The sequence below is a fragment of the Pseudorca crassidens genome, chromosome 20, assembly GCF_039906515.1.
Source record: "Pseudorca crassidens isolate mPseCra1 chromosome 20, mPseCra1.hap1, whole genome shotgun sequence".
In the NCBI taxonomy this organism is placed as follows: Eukaryota; Metazoa; Chordata; class Mammalia; order Artiodactyla; family Delphinidae; genus Pseudorca; species Pseudorca crassidens.
The window spans coordinates 58,812,998-58,830,379 of record NC_090315.1 but is presented as its reverse complement, the minus strand read 5'-3'; the positions used below and the strand labels follow the sequence as shown (position 1 = coordinate 58,830,379).

General features: G+C 49.6%; 2 protein-coding genes and 1 long non-coding RNA gene across 5 annotated transcripts in view; 1 reads left to right on the top strand and 2 right to left on the bottom strand.

Moving 5' to 3' along the window:
- Window positions 1–8,138, bottom strand: part of KIAA0513 (KIAA0513 ortholog) — a 59,406-nt gene extending 51,268 nt beyond the window's left edge. For both annotated transcript variants that reach the window (XM_067720662.1, XM_067720663.1), the window contains exon 1: window positions 7,991–8,138. The gene's annotated coding sequence lies outside the window, so the exon portion shown is untranslated. The remainder of the gene's footprint in view (window positions 1–7,990) is intronic.
- Window positions 8,139–10,033: 1,895 nt separating this feature from the next.
- Window positions 10,034–16,526, bottom strand: LOC137215429 (uncharacterized). The gene is made up of 2 exons (XR_010939287.1): window positions 16,098–16,526; window positions 10,034–10,547 (listed from the first exon to the last, which is right to left on the bottom strand). It is a non-coding gene; the product is annotated as an uncharacterized lncRNA (long non-coding RNA).
- A 166-nt stretch (window positions 16,527–16,692) lies between these two features.
- Window positions 16,693–17,382, top strand: part of ZDHHC7 (zinc finger DHHC-type palmitoyltransferase 7) — a 30,649-nt gene continuing 29,959 nt past the window's right edge. For both annotated transcript variants that reach the window (XR_010939286.1, XM_067720664.1), the window contains exon 1: window positions 16,693–16,883. The gene's annotated coding sequence lies outside the window, so the exon portion shown is untranslated. The remainder of the gene's footprint in view (window positions 16,884–17,382) is intronic.

Sequence of the window (17,382 nt, the reverse complement as noted above, 5' to 3'; positions counted from 1 at the left end):
ATAATCATGATGGGCCTTTGACAATACACAAGTCCCGAGAAGAAACAGTTAGGGACCTACAAGAAGCAGGGAACCCTGTGCATGCAATCTCCCTGATCAGAAGAGGCTCCAAATGGCACTAACTACTGAGTTGCCTCTGGGACAGGAAGAGGATGGAGGTGAGTTCGTTTGTTCGGTCATGTGTTTATTTGATCACTCAATAAACATTCTTGAGCATCACAGGGTGCCAGGTGCTGGGCCACGTGGACAAGGCAAACGAAAGTCCGGGCCTCCAGGAGCGTGTGCTCAAGTCAGAGAACAGAGGTAAACAGACGGCATCATGGTCCGTCATAAGTGCTATGAATGAAGCACTAGCAGGTTGGAGCTGCAGCCACTGTCCCCGTGTGGTCACTGAGCCAGCGAACGTGGCTCGTTCAAACTGAGACGTGCCAACCACGCAGATCCCAGACTTAGCGCAGAAAGAGAACGTACGCTGTCTCATTAATAATTTTTATGTTGATTAGATATGTCAACGATAATATTCTGGATATCTTGGATTAAATAAAATCTACTAGCAAAATTAACTGGGCCTGTTTCCTTTACTTGTTTCGCGTGGCTGCTAGAAGCTGAAGCCCATGCATGTGGCTCAGCCTGAGAGACCTCCACCACCAGCGTCCTCGGCCCCAGGAAATGACAAGTTTACGGGCTCTGCGGTGGGAATGAACTTGGCCCGGCTGAGGCTGGCAGAGCTGCAGGCCGTGCACTAGGTAGTGGCTTGGGAGCCAAGTTAAGGAGTCGGGATTTCACCCCAGCAACAACGGGAGAGCAATGGAGGGTTTGCACCAGGGGAACACCACAGTCTGTTTCCGATTTTGCAAAGATGCTGCACTCGGATGGCCGTGCAGAGAGTCGACAGGCACGGAGGCGAGGACAGAGCAGGACCACCAGGCGGGAGGGCTCAACCTAGCGGGACCCCTCGGCTTTCAGCCCCTCGACGTGACCTGAGAGAGGAGGTCTTTGCCACAGGGCACAGGACTCTTGTTAATTCCCCTTACATTAGATTTTGATTATGTACACGACCTCTTTCGTCCTCCTCACTTTCTTCTTTCAGATTAGTGAAATGTTTTTCTTTTTCTTTTTCTTTTTGGCCTCACCGCACGGCATGCGGGATCTTAGTTCCCCGACCAGGGGTGGCCCTGAAGTTTTTCATCGCCCACACCGAGCCTCGGGGTTCTAAGAGCGATCCTGCTGCTTCAAGAAGTTCAGCATGATCTACCCGCTCCTAGAGCAGAGAGGGAACCAGACCAGCTTTCCTCCGTGGACGGGTTTCCTATTCCTGTACACCACCACACGAACTAAGCGGGGAGGGGTCTTGGGTTTTCACTGTTCTGATCTCACTTCATTCTTTTACTTCAGTCTTGGTATTTACTATGAACGCACAGTTCAGTTCCGTTTTCTTCTCTGGCGTGGTTTTTTCCCCCACTTTTCTTGGGCCCTATTTTTGATCTTAGCCTCCCTGCTTTACTCCCAAAGCCTCTCGCTCAAGGATGTCAGCTGCACGGCAGCCCTCCAAGCTCATTTACCCTGGTATTTTCCCTTTGCTCTGCTGATCCTAGAGTCTCCTTTTTCCCCAGCTCATTGGTCATTTTTGCTACTGGTGAGTCATCTTCTCTGACTCATGCCAGGCTGTGATGCAAAGGCCTCAGAGCACACCTGTCTGTGAAAGGCTGTCCCTGAGGAACACGGCCTGCACCCAGGCACGAGCTTGCGCATGTGGATTTGGTAAAGAGGAGAAAAAAATAATCCCCTTTTCTCTCTCTCTTTTTCTCCCCTCCGAATTTACCATTTCTTTCAGCTTTTGTTGGAGATTATCCCTACGGTGGGATGAGTCTTGGTCATTCGTTTTGCATCTCTTTTTTTTTTCACTCTTAACTGAATTGGTTACAATATTGCTTCTGCTTTGTTTTGGTTGTTTGGCCATGAGGCATGTGGGATCTCAGCTCCCCCACCAGGGATCAAACCCACACCCCCTGCATTGGAAGGTGAAGACTTAACCACTGAACCGCCAGGGAAGTCCCGTCATTTTGCATCTTTAGAGGCAGGAGAACATTTCTTGAATGAGCCCAGAAAGCCCGAGGGATGACAGATTTTCCTTCTGTGAGGTTCCTCCTCTGGGGCACAACATGGAGTCTCACCCGTGTGCCACACTGGGATCACGCTGCCTTCTGAGAGCTATGAAGATACCACCAAACTCAGGGGAGACGACATGTACACGCAGCTTTGGTACCTGGACTGAACCTGCCTGGAGCTGCGAGCCAGCTCTGCCCTTACAAGCAGATGTGACGGAGGCCTCTGCCTCTCTGCGCCTCAGCTTTCTCACCTGTGAAACGGGGAGGGTATCAGCAGCTCCCCCATTAGTGTTCTTGTGAGGTTTAGGGACACCCCCCAGAGAGCACCCGGCACAGCAAATCCGAGCTGGAAAGACACCATCTCGATCCCCGGGGGAAACACACCATCAACTGCCCCTCCCTCCTTCCTTCCCTGAGTCTCTGTACGCACCTCTTCATCAGGGCTAACCCTGAAGTTCAAGGAACCCGATCCAGAAAGCGCCCCATAAATACAAGCTCTTTCCCCACACTCTTCCCTGAAAGCCCCACATTTTACCGTTACAGACTCATTTCTAAGCACCTCCCGTCTACATATAAAACTCCTGGCTGAGGTGTTGTCATTAGCTCTTAGCACCTGGGAACAGACCAGCCTCTCAGGTGCCCACAGCAAGGGGTCTGAAAAGGCCGGAGGAAGGAGGAACGGAAAGCAGGGATGGGAGCACAGCCCGCAGGGTGGGGCGGGGTGGAGGTGATACTTGAGGACAGCAAAGGACAGCAAGGTCTCTGCAAGGAGACAGAAGAAACTGGTGGAGATGGTGCCACTGGGGAAGAGACTGGGAAGCTGGGGGAGGGTAGGGGAAGCAGTGACAGAAACCACTTTTCACTGGACATCTTTCTGTATTATTTGAGTTTTGTACCGTCTGCATGTATGACCCAGCCAACAAAAAATGAAATAAGGGAGCGGGGGATATTGGGTATTTGGGTGAGACAGAGCCAGAAACAAAAAGGTCCTGAAGGCGAAGGGACCAGTCCCGTTGGCTATCTCGCTGGCAGCCTGCCCTGCTCTCACCGCCCCCGCCCCCCGGGCCCAAATCAGAAAAGTCTCTCTACGAACTCCTGCACGGCTCATCTTTAGAACATCGGCAATACTTTCTCAGGGTCAAAATCTGAGACACTGCAACTCAGAGTTCTCCAGACCTTACTTAAAAGCCCCTCAGAATCACTGGAAAAGCCCAACAAAGGAAAAACGCGACTTCTCTGATGTTGTGGCCTCCGGCTTTGACCAGCTGCGCGAGGTCTGACCTGGGAACATCGTGTCCAGCTGCACCGTTTATCTCACTGTCAGTGAGCCACTCCTCTACCACAAGGACGACGGGGTAAAGCAGAAGGCCAAGGGAGGAAATCATCCCTCCAGGGCCCCTGAAGAGCCATCAGAGAAACCCACATCCTAACCTGGGCCGGAGCCACGAGAAAGGCCTGCCACTGGCGGATGGGGGAGGGGAGGAGAGGCCACGGGCTCTGCAATCAGTCAGGAGGCTGGTCGGGTCCTGCACGACCTCCGGCAAGTCACTCAACGGCTCAGACCCTCCCTCCCCTCACCTCGGACACACACAGATCACAAGCTGTCAGTTGCGAGTTGTAAGCATCACAAACGCTTGGGGCACAAACATCCAAAACCATGTCCTTAGCCTGAAAAACAACCCAGCCCCTCCTGCCAGTTCTTCCCTTTAAAAGGTCGATGGATCTCGAAGTTAGAAGGTGTTATGCATTGAATTGAACAATGAAAAGAGACGCTGAAGTCCGAAGCCCTGGAACCTGTGAATGGGACCTTATTTGGAAACAGGGTCTTTGCAGATGTAATTAGTTAAGATAAAGTCATTATGGAATAGGGTGGGCCCCAAATCCCATTTGACTGGTGTCCTTACAAGAAGAGAGGAGACAGAGAGACACGCACAGAGGGAAGATAATGTGAAAACACACACACACACACACACACACACGCACACGCACACACATGCACGCACGCACATGCACGTGCGGAGAAGGCCATGTGACCACAGAGGCAGGAATAGGAGTCATGCAGCTGCAAGCTGAGGAACAGAAAGGATGGCTGGAAACCCCCAGAGGCTGAGAGGGGGCCCCGAACAGACGCTCCCGCTGAGCCCCCAAGAAGGAAGCAACCCTGCTGACACCTTGATTTTGGATGTCTTGCCTCCAGATCCGTAAGAGAATATCTATTGCTCTAAGGCCCCCAGTCTGTGGTGCTTTGTTACAGCAGACCTAGGAGACTCCTACAGAAAGGGATCTGGGTTTACTGTCTATCTAAGGCTTGAATTCTCTTGCCCGATGGTCAGCTAGCCAGCCTGTGGATGGCTGTCTCTAGCAAAAGACGACTAGTTTAGTATCTACCAATGCAGCAACCCCTCCCATCTTCGAAAAGGTCTGTCATAAAAATCATTCATTCAACAAATATTCATTGAGCACCTACTACGTGCCAGGCAGGCACGGTTTGGAGCACTGTTGATACAACGGTAAAACGGGGAGCAGACAATAAGAGCACTTACAAATAAGGCCATTTCTGATGTTCTGAAGAAAGCAGAACACCGTAACACCAGTGAGTGGGTTGGGGACCAGGATGAAATTATTTATATTGTTAGGGAAGGTCCCACTAGGCCTGTGATACTGGACCAGCGACCTGAATGACAAGGAGTCAGCCACGGAGAATCTGGCCGGAGGAAGAGCCAGTGCAAGGACCTGAGGCAGAGCAAGCTAGACCTGGACAAAGCACAGAAAGAAAGAGGCACTTTTGTGAGAGAGTGAGAGAGGGTTGATTGATGAAGCTGGAGGAACAAGGAAGGTCAGTCAGTCCTCGTATAGTAGACCCAGGTAAGTAGTTTGCATCTGACCGCAAGACTACTGAGAAGTCACTGGGGAGAGACATGATTTGATTCTTCGTTTTTAAAAGATCACTCTGACACCATAAAGTTCTTATAACTGAAGTCTTTTTAAGTATAACTTTTGTCCTTTCATTCTTGGGATCTTGGACCCTCACAGAACAAGTCTGATAAATGACATTCCTGAATCATGGCTCCCAAGATTTCCAGGCTTACCAGCTCTAATTCATTCCCCACTGTAGCAGTTTCCAGTAAATATGCCTGATGTTTTTTTTTCTATGTCCTTCATTAAATGTGATGCCCAGAAAAGAACTCGATATTCTAAGCATGAAGTAGATGAGAACTTTCACCTTGGTCATTCCAGATCTACATGTCCACTGACGTGCCCCAAGATTGCCTTGGTTTTAATTCTGTTTTGTAGCACTGACCTGCTGGAACACATCTCAGATAACCTCCGCTGGTGTCCTTTTTCAGATCTAGATGCTCAGATCGAGAAAACAGGATTCAAGCTTATTCTTCCCTAATGAGAACAGCTGTGCCCTCTTTAAAAAAAAAAAAGTGTCACCATAACGCAGACAATGCCATGCATAAAAAACTGGATAAAATAAACAAAAGTACTGGGCCAACTCCTCAGGTTTCACAACCACTGCATTTTTCTTCCGGGTGGAGGACAAGGAAAATGATTATGGTAAGTTTCCCTAGAATTGCTTTGGTCTCTTGCATCACATGGCTGAAGACACCTAGACTATTAGGAAACACTGAGCGCTTGGGCAAAAGACACTCCCTGCAATCATACTTCCCACTAGATTTCTCAAAGACTTAAACAAATCTGAGTAGGCGCAGACTGCCAAGCCTGGGATAGAGGGAAGTGGTGAAGAGAATCTACACCTGCGAGCCAAGCTGACTTAGCAGGTGGGGCAAGCGGTGGGAGAGGAGGATGCTGGGAAAGCCCTAGGGCCCTGGGATGTGTGTGTAATCTGTCCTCATCCTTCCCACAGCCCACTCGGCAGAGTGGTGACGGGCCACTGCATCTGGTGTCAGATGGCTAGGGTTAACGCTCTGCTTTGCCCCCTAGTAGCTAAGTGACCTTGAGCAAGTCACTTAGCCTCAGTTTCCTCATCTGTGACATTTGTGAAGATCAATTAAGATTCTGTGTGAAAGACGTTTGCAAATTACTCCGTCCCGTAAAAGTGAGGGGTTATCATTGGCAAAAAGGATTTTTACCCCTCCCTTTGCATGTCATGAGGGTTGACTTTTCCTGACGTTTTCTCCTCCCAGGCTGCTTCTGATGGTTCTTTTAACTGGATTATTTTCTTTTTTGAGGGAGGATGGGGAGGCATGTAGCATGACTCATCCCACCCTAAACCCTTCCTAAAGACTATCCTAAAAGAAGTGTCCTCAGAGCCATCTGGGGTCACCCCAAAGCAATTTACCTTCAAAGAACCAAAGCTATTGTCATGCAAAAACAAGCACATCTAATATCTGTGGATACCCTCCACTCTCTGGAAATCCGAAGCAAGTTATTTAAGGCTTGTGATTTACTCAGGTCACCGAGTAGCTTTTCATTGGCCTTAGTCGTTATGTTCTCAAGTAATATGAACTATCTTCACGTTAACTCACACAGGCCATACAAAAGACAAACACTGCAAAAAACAAAACAAAACACAGGAATGTACTCCAGAACCAAATAAGAAGTTAATCTGCTGCTCGCTAAAGTGTCTATGCCTGAGTCCTTAGCCATCTTCATTTCCTTAATGGAAAAAGAGAATCTTATGAGTCAACTTTCTCATCGTGAGCTGATCTCAATAGCCGGTCGCCCTGTGTTTCAAATGCGTAAGCAGTCCTATTTCTGCACAAGGTGGAAATAAAAACCAGTGACAGCCCAAGGGAGAGATGGAACAATGGGAGAACATACACTTCCAAACAGAACCGTGAAAAGATGGGAAGAAGCGCTCACGTGTAATACAACTGGATTTTTTTTTTCTTTGCTTAATTCAGTGTTAAGCATCTTGGCTGCCCTGGTTTAGGGTGAGGGAGGGGGTGCCTCTCAGCAAATGAGCCCAAAACCTTAGCATTAGGTGACAATGGTCTGGAGGGCGGTCTGGCTACAGCAGCCTGGTCCCTGACAGCTGTTGGCTTGCCTCCAAACGCTGACTCGCCTCAGGGACAGCCTGCATGTCAAGCACCTCACCTGTGCCAGCTCAGAGGTGAGTTCCTGCCCAGTCTGCAGGCTGGCACCCTGGCCTCACACTTAAGCACAGTCATAGGAGCTGGCTGGTGCCCACTGCCAAGTCCTCTTCCTCTTCCCAAATCCAATCAACGTACAACCCAGGGAAACCCAGACCCCTCCAAGGGGCAACTCGCACCCAGCTCCAGAAAGACCGCATCCTGTCCTTTCCAAGACCCTGGACGCTGGTGCAGGCCACCCTGAACCAGCTGTTCCAAACAGCCTGTAACACTGTGTCGGTAGTGCTGGCCCCTCTGCGAAGCTCCTCCTGCTTCCTGAGCCTGGGGAGGAGGGGGCCCTGGGAAGGCACAAGCTGAGCCCTTTCTCCTTGGCCCCCATGCCGCCCCCAGCTGCCACCCCAGGAGCAGAGGGACAGCAAACTTAAAATCCAACACACAGCACAACTTGGCAAATGTCTTTCCCATCCCGGTCCCACGCACCCCTCCCCAGCACGCCCTTCCAGGAGTCGAGGCAGGGCGGGGGGGGGGGCGGGGGGGAACCGGCTCCATCCCTAAGCCACCTGGCGACACCGTCAGCCACCGGGGAGCGGGGACACCTTGTCCAACCTCCCCCCCACAGGTATCGCACTGCTCCTGACACGGTGGGCTCCTGCCCCGCCTTCCCATTTCCTGCAGAAACCCCAGAGGCCCTCGACCCCACCCCACGGTCCCTCACCCGCCGGTCCCTGGGCGCTCCAGCTGTCGCCCCTCGGAGAGCCCCCTCGCCGCCGGGAGAACCCGGCACGCCTTCCCCTCTCGGCCCCTGGCAGGGTCCCCTCTCACCGCGGCGGGGGCCGGCCGGCCGGCCGGGCAGACGAGGAGCGAGCGGGCGCCGTCGGGCTCGGGAATGCGGCCACTGCTCCGGCCCCAGAGCCGGGTCCTTCTGAGGCGCCGGCCAGCGCGAGCTGTCAGTCAGCTGGCCGCGCCCGCCCCCGCCCCCGCCCACCCCGCAACCCCCCCTCGGTCCCGTCTGCGCAGGCGCGGGGCGGCCCGGGAGCGGCGTCACGTGACGGGGCGGTGCAGCTGTCGGCGCCCGGCCCTCCCGAGGGTTTCGGTCCAAGTCCCGCGTCGCTCGGGCCTGGGGGTCGTCCCTCGGCGGGAGGCCTCGTCCTGCGGCCCTGGCACGCTCGGGGACTTCCCGTGGTTCGCGCTAACAGAGGGTCCCGGGAACCCCGTTTGCTGGATCTGCTCAAAACTAGGGTGTTCTCCGGGGCGGGGCAGAGCTGGGTGGGCGCAGGCCGCTATGCAAACAAATGAGTGGGTGATTTGGTGATTTTGGAGGGGGGAGCCCCGGCAGGGAGCCAGAAAGTATGGCCTGATAATGGTTGCTTGCCCGCCGTGGTATCCGCACCTTTAAAACAAGGATGCCCTTTGCCATTTCCTCCTCGCCTATTTCAGAGTTAGGGTGACGTCTTGACATTAACGAGCATACTTGTAAAACAAGTCAAGCGAGGATGTATAGAATAGAAGGGCAATTTGAGGCCGATTGATTTTTTGAAAGGGGGCTTCTTAAAAGCTGATGGATTCCACCTTCTGCTCTGAAACGTCTAGGCCAATCAGCATCTTTTCACCAGATACAATAAACACAATTTTCAGGCTGTCGGGTTTCGGTTTCTTCCACGTGTCTTCAATTCAAACAAACCAAAACCACAAAGGTAAAAAATAAAAGTATGTCCTAGGGGAGCTTTTTCCGTTCTAGAGCAAGTACAGAAATGTAAACTGACACCCCCTCCCAGTAATTTTGCGGTTATGGCAAACTTGGTTTCAGCACCTAGCAAAACAGTGTGGGCTCTGACGCCTCAAATTCTCTAAAGGCATTTCCAGAGACTACACTGCAGAACTACAGTGCTCCTTCTGGGGGTTGGCTGTATGACATAATAAAGCTCTACCTTTAAATGAATGCCCTGGTATCTGAACTAGGGCAGACTGTCCATTTCAGAAAACTGGGGGTTCTCCGAAGTCCTAGCAGTTCTTTAGTCTTTAGTTCCTAGAAGTCTTTAGTTCCTAGAAGGAACTAAAGATCTGCCATGTAGGAGAAAAGATGACATATGGATTGATGATCAAGTGTCTTTCCTGTGCACCAAGCATGGAGCTGCTGATCGCAGGGAAGTTGGCCTATTGAACTTAAAAGACTTTCTGGGAGGGAGGTCTTCCCTGGCAGTCCAGTGATTAAGACTCCCTTCCCCACTGCAGGGGGCATGGGTTCGATTCCTGGTTGGGGAACTAAGATTCTGCATGCCCGTGTGGTGTGGTCAAAAAGTTAAGAAAACACTTGTTGGGGGAAGTTAAAGGGACCAACGTGGAGGACAAAGCTGGAAGCTGTGGTTCCACAAGAGTTATGGGGCCTTCAGCACCACAGGTCCATTCCAGGTTTGCTTGACCAGCTCAGTGTAGCCATCATGTGCAAGAAACCAGATCTCTGGGTGTTTTACGCTTGGTATGAAATCAGGAAGGGAAGGAGTGTAAGGTGGCGTTCATTCCCTATGTGGGCACTACAGATTGGTGGGCATGCCATTGGTCCCTGTGAGTTTCTGCCCTGCGTCCAGCAGGATACAAGCCCATCATGAAGACTTTATGGGATGGAGGAGGGTCATATCTGTGGCTAGAGGAAGTCCTCCCTTGGTTCAGCGAGTGAACCCAGGACCAGGCATGGGCTCTTGCAGCCTTGTTCTGACTCTGGATATACCAACTAGTCAAGAAAATTGGAAAATGTGAGTTTATTCAGGGTCGGATTCCATTTGGAGGAAATGTCATTTCTCCTCAAGAGATTCATATGGACCTTATCTCTCCATACCACATAAAAGATATTCTGTACTTGCCAGAAAGTTGGAGAGAGGCAGATGATATGGCCATTTTATTTAAAAAAAAAGGGGGGGGGTAGTGAGTTCTACAAACCACAGACCAGTGAACTTGACATTGGGCCTGGGAAGCATTCAGGCCAGATAACTCATGAAAAACATCTGTGACCCCTCAGAAGAGGAAGCACTGACATCAAAGACCAAGTCATGCTGGCTTAAGCATGAAATTTCAAGCTATGAAATCTATAGACTCGTAATTCAAGGAAATATGATAGAAGTAGTGTATTTGCACCTGGAAGGTATATTTACCAAAATTCTTTCAGTAATAAGTGACAGAAATCCCGGCAAACTGGTTTTTCAAAAACTGAAAAGTTCTGGGGTTGGCCCAGCAGGATCCAGGGGCCAAGTGATGTCATCAGAACTTGGTCTCTCTCCCCTTCTTGACTGCTTCCCTCTGAGCTGGGCTTCATTCTCAGATCAGGTTCTTTTTATAGAGTGGTCTTCAGCAGCAACAGGCTTATGTTCTCTCAACTCAGCAGCCCCTGTGGAAAAAAAGAATTTTCTCCTTCGGTATTTCCAGCAAACGTCTCAGGATTTGGTCTGAAAGGACCAGCAGCGCTCATGTGCTCATGCCCTTAAACCAACCGCTGAGGCCAGGTGTTGGAGATTGGCCCCACCTAACTACTGGGTGGAGAGGGAGGGAAGGGTGGGTGCCCATGGGAAACTGAGGTGCTCTTGCCAGTAGAAGAGGGGTGGATTTGGGTCAGGCAACGGAAAGCAATAGGGGCTTCCCTGGTGGCGCAGTGGTTAAGAATCCGCCTGCCAACGCAGGGGACAGGGGTTCGAGCCCTGGTCCGGGAAGATCCCACGTGCGGCGGAGCAACTAAGCCCGTGTGCCACAACTACTGAGCCTGTGTGCCACAATTACTGAAGCCCGCGTACCTAGAGCCCGTGCTCTGCAACAAGAGAAGCCACCGCAATGAGAAGCCTGCGCACCGCAACGAAGAGTCGTACCCACTCGCCGCAACTAGAGAAAGCCCGCGCACAGGAAAGAAGACCCAGCGCAGCCAAAAATAAATAAATAAATAAATTTATTTTAAAAAAAAAGGGAAAGCAGCAGATACCCGGAACCAAGCATTTGCTAAGATATCTTGTGATATTGTATAATGAGCATGAAGAAAAGGTGGGAGAAATAGTATATTCATTTGATGGGTGAATCAATATTCAAAATACTTTGATTAGAGGATGAATCCAAAAAAGAACTATACAGGATAAAGCAGGCAATGTGGCTTCTCCACTTTATCAGTTTAATTAGTCTCTGAGCTCCACGACAGGTAGGAACTTTGGTTTTGCTCACCCCCGTGTCTGCAGCACTTAACATGGTTCCGAGAGTAGGCGATTAAATATTTGTTGAATGAACCAACACAGGTTTAAGATAAGGATCTGGGGGGTGGAGGTGGAGGAAAAGAAGAGGACTGAGTTGTTGGAGCCAGAGCACAAGTGGGCAGGGACTTGCTTCCAGGCAACTTGGTGGATCAGGTCCTGGTAGGAGGAGCTGGGGATCACATCCCAGGTGAGCCCTCAGGACTTGGTATAGAGCTGCTATGTATAGCGCATGGCCTCTGGCTCCTTAGAGAGAATGTTATGGTATAAAGAGCAGGATCTTCAGAGCTGGACAGAAAGAGGTCTGCAGGCTAGCTGGGCTCTGCTTCTTTGGGGCGATCACTTAACTGAGCCTGTTTTCTCAGCTGCACAAAGAGATCGTACCAGTTTCACAGACATGAGGATGAAGAGAGTTTATGAGGCAGCGAGGCTCCTCTCCTAGCTGTATGACCTTCAGCACACTCCTTAAACTCATTGGGCCTGTTTCTTCGTCTGAAAAAGGGGCCAACCATGGCATGTTCATTCATTCATTCAATGCATATTTATTGAGTCGCTGCATTTTGACAGCGAACGAGACCAACAAAATCCCTGCCTTTCACGAGGCTTGCATTGCAGTGAGGGATAAACGATGGCATAACTAAGTGACAGAGGATGTTAGCTGACTTGTGACCAGGAGCAAAGCAGGGAGGGGGAAGTGAACTGTTGCAGGAATGGGAGAGAGGGAGAATTTTTCAATAGGCTGCCGGGGAGGAAGATGTGCTGCGAGTCAAGTCCTGAAGGGCCTGAGAGAGCAAGCTTGGGACATCCAGGGGACACAGAGCCCCAAGCACAGGCCTGCTGCCGCAGCAGGCTTTACCCACAGCTGGAGGTGAGGTGGCCCAGTGAAAAGGAATTCAGGAACATATCATACCACTTTGGGTTTCTGGACTTCCTGGGCCTTGTTCAACACCACGGGTTGTGGAGTTTAAACCTTCCGGCTTCCTGATGCGTTCAACATCACGATCTCAGTGGAATAAGTAAGAAACCACCCAAACTCCCTTCTGAAGAAATTTCTGATTTTCCATTGTACAACCAACCGTTGAAAGTCTCTCTCTCTTTCTCCCACTGTTTACTTAAAGTACAGCATACAAATCATAAATGTACATGGCTGAATTTTTGCCAAGTGAACACTCATACAACCAGCACCCAGGTCAAGAAATAGAATATAACTGGCACCCTAGCATCCCCACCTCAGTGGTCATCACTGCCCTGCCCTGTCTTCCTCCACCAAAGATCAGTTTTGCCCAGCTTTGAGCTTTTTATTAATAAAATTATACAGTATGTACTCTTTCATGTCTTGCTTCTCTTATTCAACATCCTGTGTGAGATTTATTTGTATTGTTGTATGTAGTGTGTACTTTCATTCTGTACCGTATTTCACTGTATACGTATACCACGATTCATTCATTCTACCCCCAAACTACAAACAACCTAAACATCTGTGAACAACACTGTACTGTGTATTGTGGGAACATTCTAGCACAAGTCTTTTGGTCCACCTTCAGCAGGTACTCCTAACAGCTGCCCTGGGCGGTTTAATCATCACATCCCTACCCCCAGCAGTGAGGTGTATGGAAGTCCCAGTTTTTCTACGTTTGCCAGCACTTGTTTTTTCACGTTAGCCGTTCTAGTGGGTGTGTAAATACGATTTCATTGTGGTTTAAGTTTGCATTTCCCTGATGACTAATGAAAATGAGCATTTTTTCATGTTTTGGATATTCTTTTGTGAAGTACCTGTGTTTTGCCAATTGTTCTATTGGGTCGTCTCATTTAATTTTTATGTATTTAAAAATGGATACATGGTTTACAAGCTTAACAAGTTACAGACCTATTCCTTGTATATTTTTCCAGGGATATTCTGTGTACGTAAACATCCCCCAAATCTTCTTTTTCACACAAATACAGTTTTACACAATGGACTTAATATACCTCAAAGGCCACTGCACACCGCAGCATTCCCTTTGTATGTATAACATACTTTATTTAATATGCTGATGGCATACAGGGCGATGCAGTTTTTTGCTTCTACAAACATCCTACTGTAAACACTGAAGTGCAAACATCTTTGTGTACATGGGTGAGTCTGCCTGTAGGGTAAATTCCTGAGCGGGACTGCTGGGTCACAGGGTGCGTACACTTAGATTTCTGTGATTCACCTTTGCTATCTTGCTCTGCAAAGAGCTGAATAAATTGACAATGGCATCAATTTGGGCTGCCTTGGCAACAGAGGATCACCAAACTTTCATCTTTGCCAACCCACTAGGTGAAAAATGCGGTCTCTTGGTACTCTAAATTTGCATTCATTCCTTTTAATTTGAATGAGGCTGAGGATCTTTCCACGTGGTTGAACAGAGGCTCCACTTTAAAAGAACTATTTCCTGAGATGAGTGGTTAGCTGGAAACTAGCTCCTGATGGGTAAACGGAACTAATCCTGAAGATGGGATGTTTCCCATCCTTGCAAGGGCGTCCAATGTCAGGTTTTTGGTTCTATGGGCCTTATGAAATCAAGGTGAGGCAAAACACTGTGTTGAACCACAGTCTCAGAACAGGAAGAAACCTTAGAAATCAAGTCTGAGATCATATTTTAGAGATTAAAAAAAAAAAAAAAGCTGAGGTTTGGAGAGGGGAAATGACTTGCAGAAGACCACATATCAAGTCTGTTGAGAAAGAGATGAAAGTCCTTGAAAGAGTTGAATTGTTTTTGTCAACTGCTGTCATCCCTGTTAAATATTTGAATGAATGATTTTACTGTGCTATTTCCTTTAGCAACAATGCAATTTTAAAGTCACAATAAACAAGCCTATACAAGTGTGGGGGCGGAGGAGAATTACGAGTCTTTTTGTGAAAGACTTTGAAATGGGTCAAAAACAGTTATTGGGTGCCTTCAATGGACAGCTAGGTGTTGTCACGCACGCCCTTGGGTTATGTGGGTCTATGGATTTTTTCTTTGCTTTAAGCTATTTATAACTCTATAGGTTTTGGAGAATCGAAAGCAATCCTAGTGATTCTGTTACCAAGGCTGTTGCCCCAGAATCATACCCCTGACCCTCCCTCGAATGGAAACCAATTATTCTTATCTAAGTTTCAGGAGGAAGATGCAAACAGAAAAAAATAAGAACTGGTTAGAACCAACCAGGCCCAAGATGGCCGAAGATTTGACTTCCCGTAGACCTTGAGCCTCATTATACTCTGTAATATATTAGCATATGTTAAATGACACACCCACCAGGGCCAGGAAGTTGACAACTGCCATGACAACAACCAGAAAAGCCCATATAAGGACTGAAAAGGAGAGTTGCAACGGTTCAAGGTCCAAACCACACCCGTTCTCCAGTAAGTCAGGAATATTCCTCCCACTCCTTCCAATTCCCTCCTTTTAACCTCGACCTGCCAATATATTTGGTGGCTCCCCCTGAATTGGGTGGAGAAGTCGATTTGCGAACTAGATGCCCCCTTTCCATTCTTTGGCCACTAAATACAGCTGGTACTGTTCCAGTCTCAGCACTGGTTTCATCGTTGTCTGTGCGAATCTGATCGGAAAAAGACAAGAGGTCTCGGCTGGGGCTAGGACCCCGGCGCAGGTCCAGCTGACCAACCTGGTAACAATTTTTGTCCACCGACATCAGACATACAAATGAATCTCGTCTGGTAGAAGTTCAATTGACTTCCCCATTGTAGAAGAAGCCAGAAGCAGCTACTAAGCAAATTCACTGCAGCCTTCCTCACTGCACACGTGCCTGCCTTTCGGACTCATCTCTGAACCACATGTATCACCTTACCTACTTCCTCATGAATCAGTGAGTTAAATTAAATCTCTGACATGTGTTTATATTTGTATGACAGTCATGATTTAAGCTTTTCTTTTTTTTTTTAAAGATACTCTTTTGGGGAGAGGGATAAATTAGGAGGTTGGGATTAACATACACACTACTATATATAAAATAGATAACCAACAAGGACCTACTGTATAGCACAGGGAACTCTACTCAATATTTTGTAATAACCTATAAGGGCAAAGAATCTGAAAAAGAATAGATACATACGTATATCTATGTATAACTGAAATCACTGTGCTGTACACCTGAAACTAACACGATATTGTAAATCAACTATACTTCAATTAAAAAAAAAGATACTCTTAATTTGCTCATAGCAAGTATATCTTAAGCATAGCAGGCACTTGTAGTCTTGATGTTCTCCAAACACAATCATCCTTTCTTTCAGCCTATGCAAAAAGAATTGACCACGGATTGGAGGCCTACCCCACTTTTCTTCCACGTGGGAATAAACAGACCAGGAGATAGGAGGCTCAATGAGGGTTGACTGAATGCATAGTCCCATTGTGAGTGCAGAGGTACAGTAACAAAATTTTAAGCTTTCAAAGTTCAAATTTTGATGATTAATGCACCCCTTACTTCCAAAAGCTTGGCTGGATAAGCGTTCCTGGGAGTAAGAACGGTAAATTGTGAAAAGGTGGCTTGCAGGCAGTGGGAGTCTGATAGATCCCGCAGCTGCAATGACTGTTTCTAATCAATCTTACAAGTTAGTGGGTACTTAAAGAGTTTAATAACAAACACTGAGCGCCTACTTCCCAGCCCTGCGGAAATTGTCCCAAATATTGTAGGAAATACCACTCCCACCCCCCCAAAAAACCCAACCACGTTTCCACCTTCAAAAACCTTAGGACTTAGCATCTGGAAGGAATCGCTGGGATGCCATGGTTTCCAGGTCGCTCAGAGGGGAACCAGAGGCTCAGCGAATCAGGAATCGCGCATCCAATGGCGCTTCCCCTACTCCCCACGTGCTTTCTGGCTCCGTCGTTCCCACTCGCGCTTCTCCATTAACCCGTGTTCCGTCCTCGCACGCCGTCCAGGTCACACCTAACGCTGGCTCAGGAGGGCCACCACGGGCTCAGTAAACCCGGGCAAGAACTCCTCCCCGAGTCAAAAAGCCTAGCCGCGCGGCTTGGACCTTGCGGTAGCACGTAGCCCTCATCCTTTCTCTTCCGGACCTCAGTTTGAATGGGTCCCTTTATTTTAGCGAGGGGACCTTGCGACTAAGAGTCGCCTTTCTCTGGGAAATGTCAGTCTTTAAGGTCCTCTGTCCCAAAGGGATCCCGGCCGCCGAGTCCCAGCAAACCACCTCAAACACCCTTCTCCGCTGCCGGGAGCGGCGCGACCGGAACTGCGCAAACGCGGCGCCGCTGACCACGCGAGGTTCACTTCCGGGGGTCGTGCCGCCAAGCTCTCCAGGTTGGGCTCCGTCTCTCGTGTCCGCTCGGAGGCCGCCTCCCTCCGACCGGCCCGGCAGGACCGAGCCGAGCCGCGGGGCCCCCTCCGGCCCGGCCATGAGTGCGGCCGCATGATGCGTCCCTGCCTCGGCCGCTGCAGTCGCCGCCGCCGCCGCCGCAGGCCGGGAGGAGCCGCAGCGCCGGGCGACCCCGCCCGGGCCTCGGGTGAGTGCGGTGGGCCGGGGCGGGCTGCTCGCGCCCGGGTCTCCCGGCCACTCCAGGCCCCCGTCCGCCAGCCCCGAGCCCCCTGCGCCCTTTCCTCCACCCCACCCCGCACCTGCGACCTTCCCGAGTTCCTCGGGGCACCTCTGTGCCAGCGCTTGACTTCTCTTCCAGGTGTCTCCTTGTCACTCCTTAGTGCACCTTTCGGGGTAGGGCCCGAATTGCAGCCCCAGCTTTCTGCCTGACCTTGGGTGCGACACTCAGGGCTCCGAGCCGCGGTTTTCTCCTTTAATAACTAATAACGGGGTTGTCGTTGGAGTTAGAAGAGTGGCAGTAAATCCTGTGTAAGCTGTAAGGAGTAGTTTATAGGCATGCGTTACAGTGGGCTTCCTCTCACGTCACCCATGGCTTCTCGAATGAATGCTCCAGTTCTTCCCTCCCTTGTAAGTTTTAATTTTCCTTTTTTATTCTTTGCCCACCTTCTTCCTTATCTTCCCTTCCC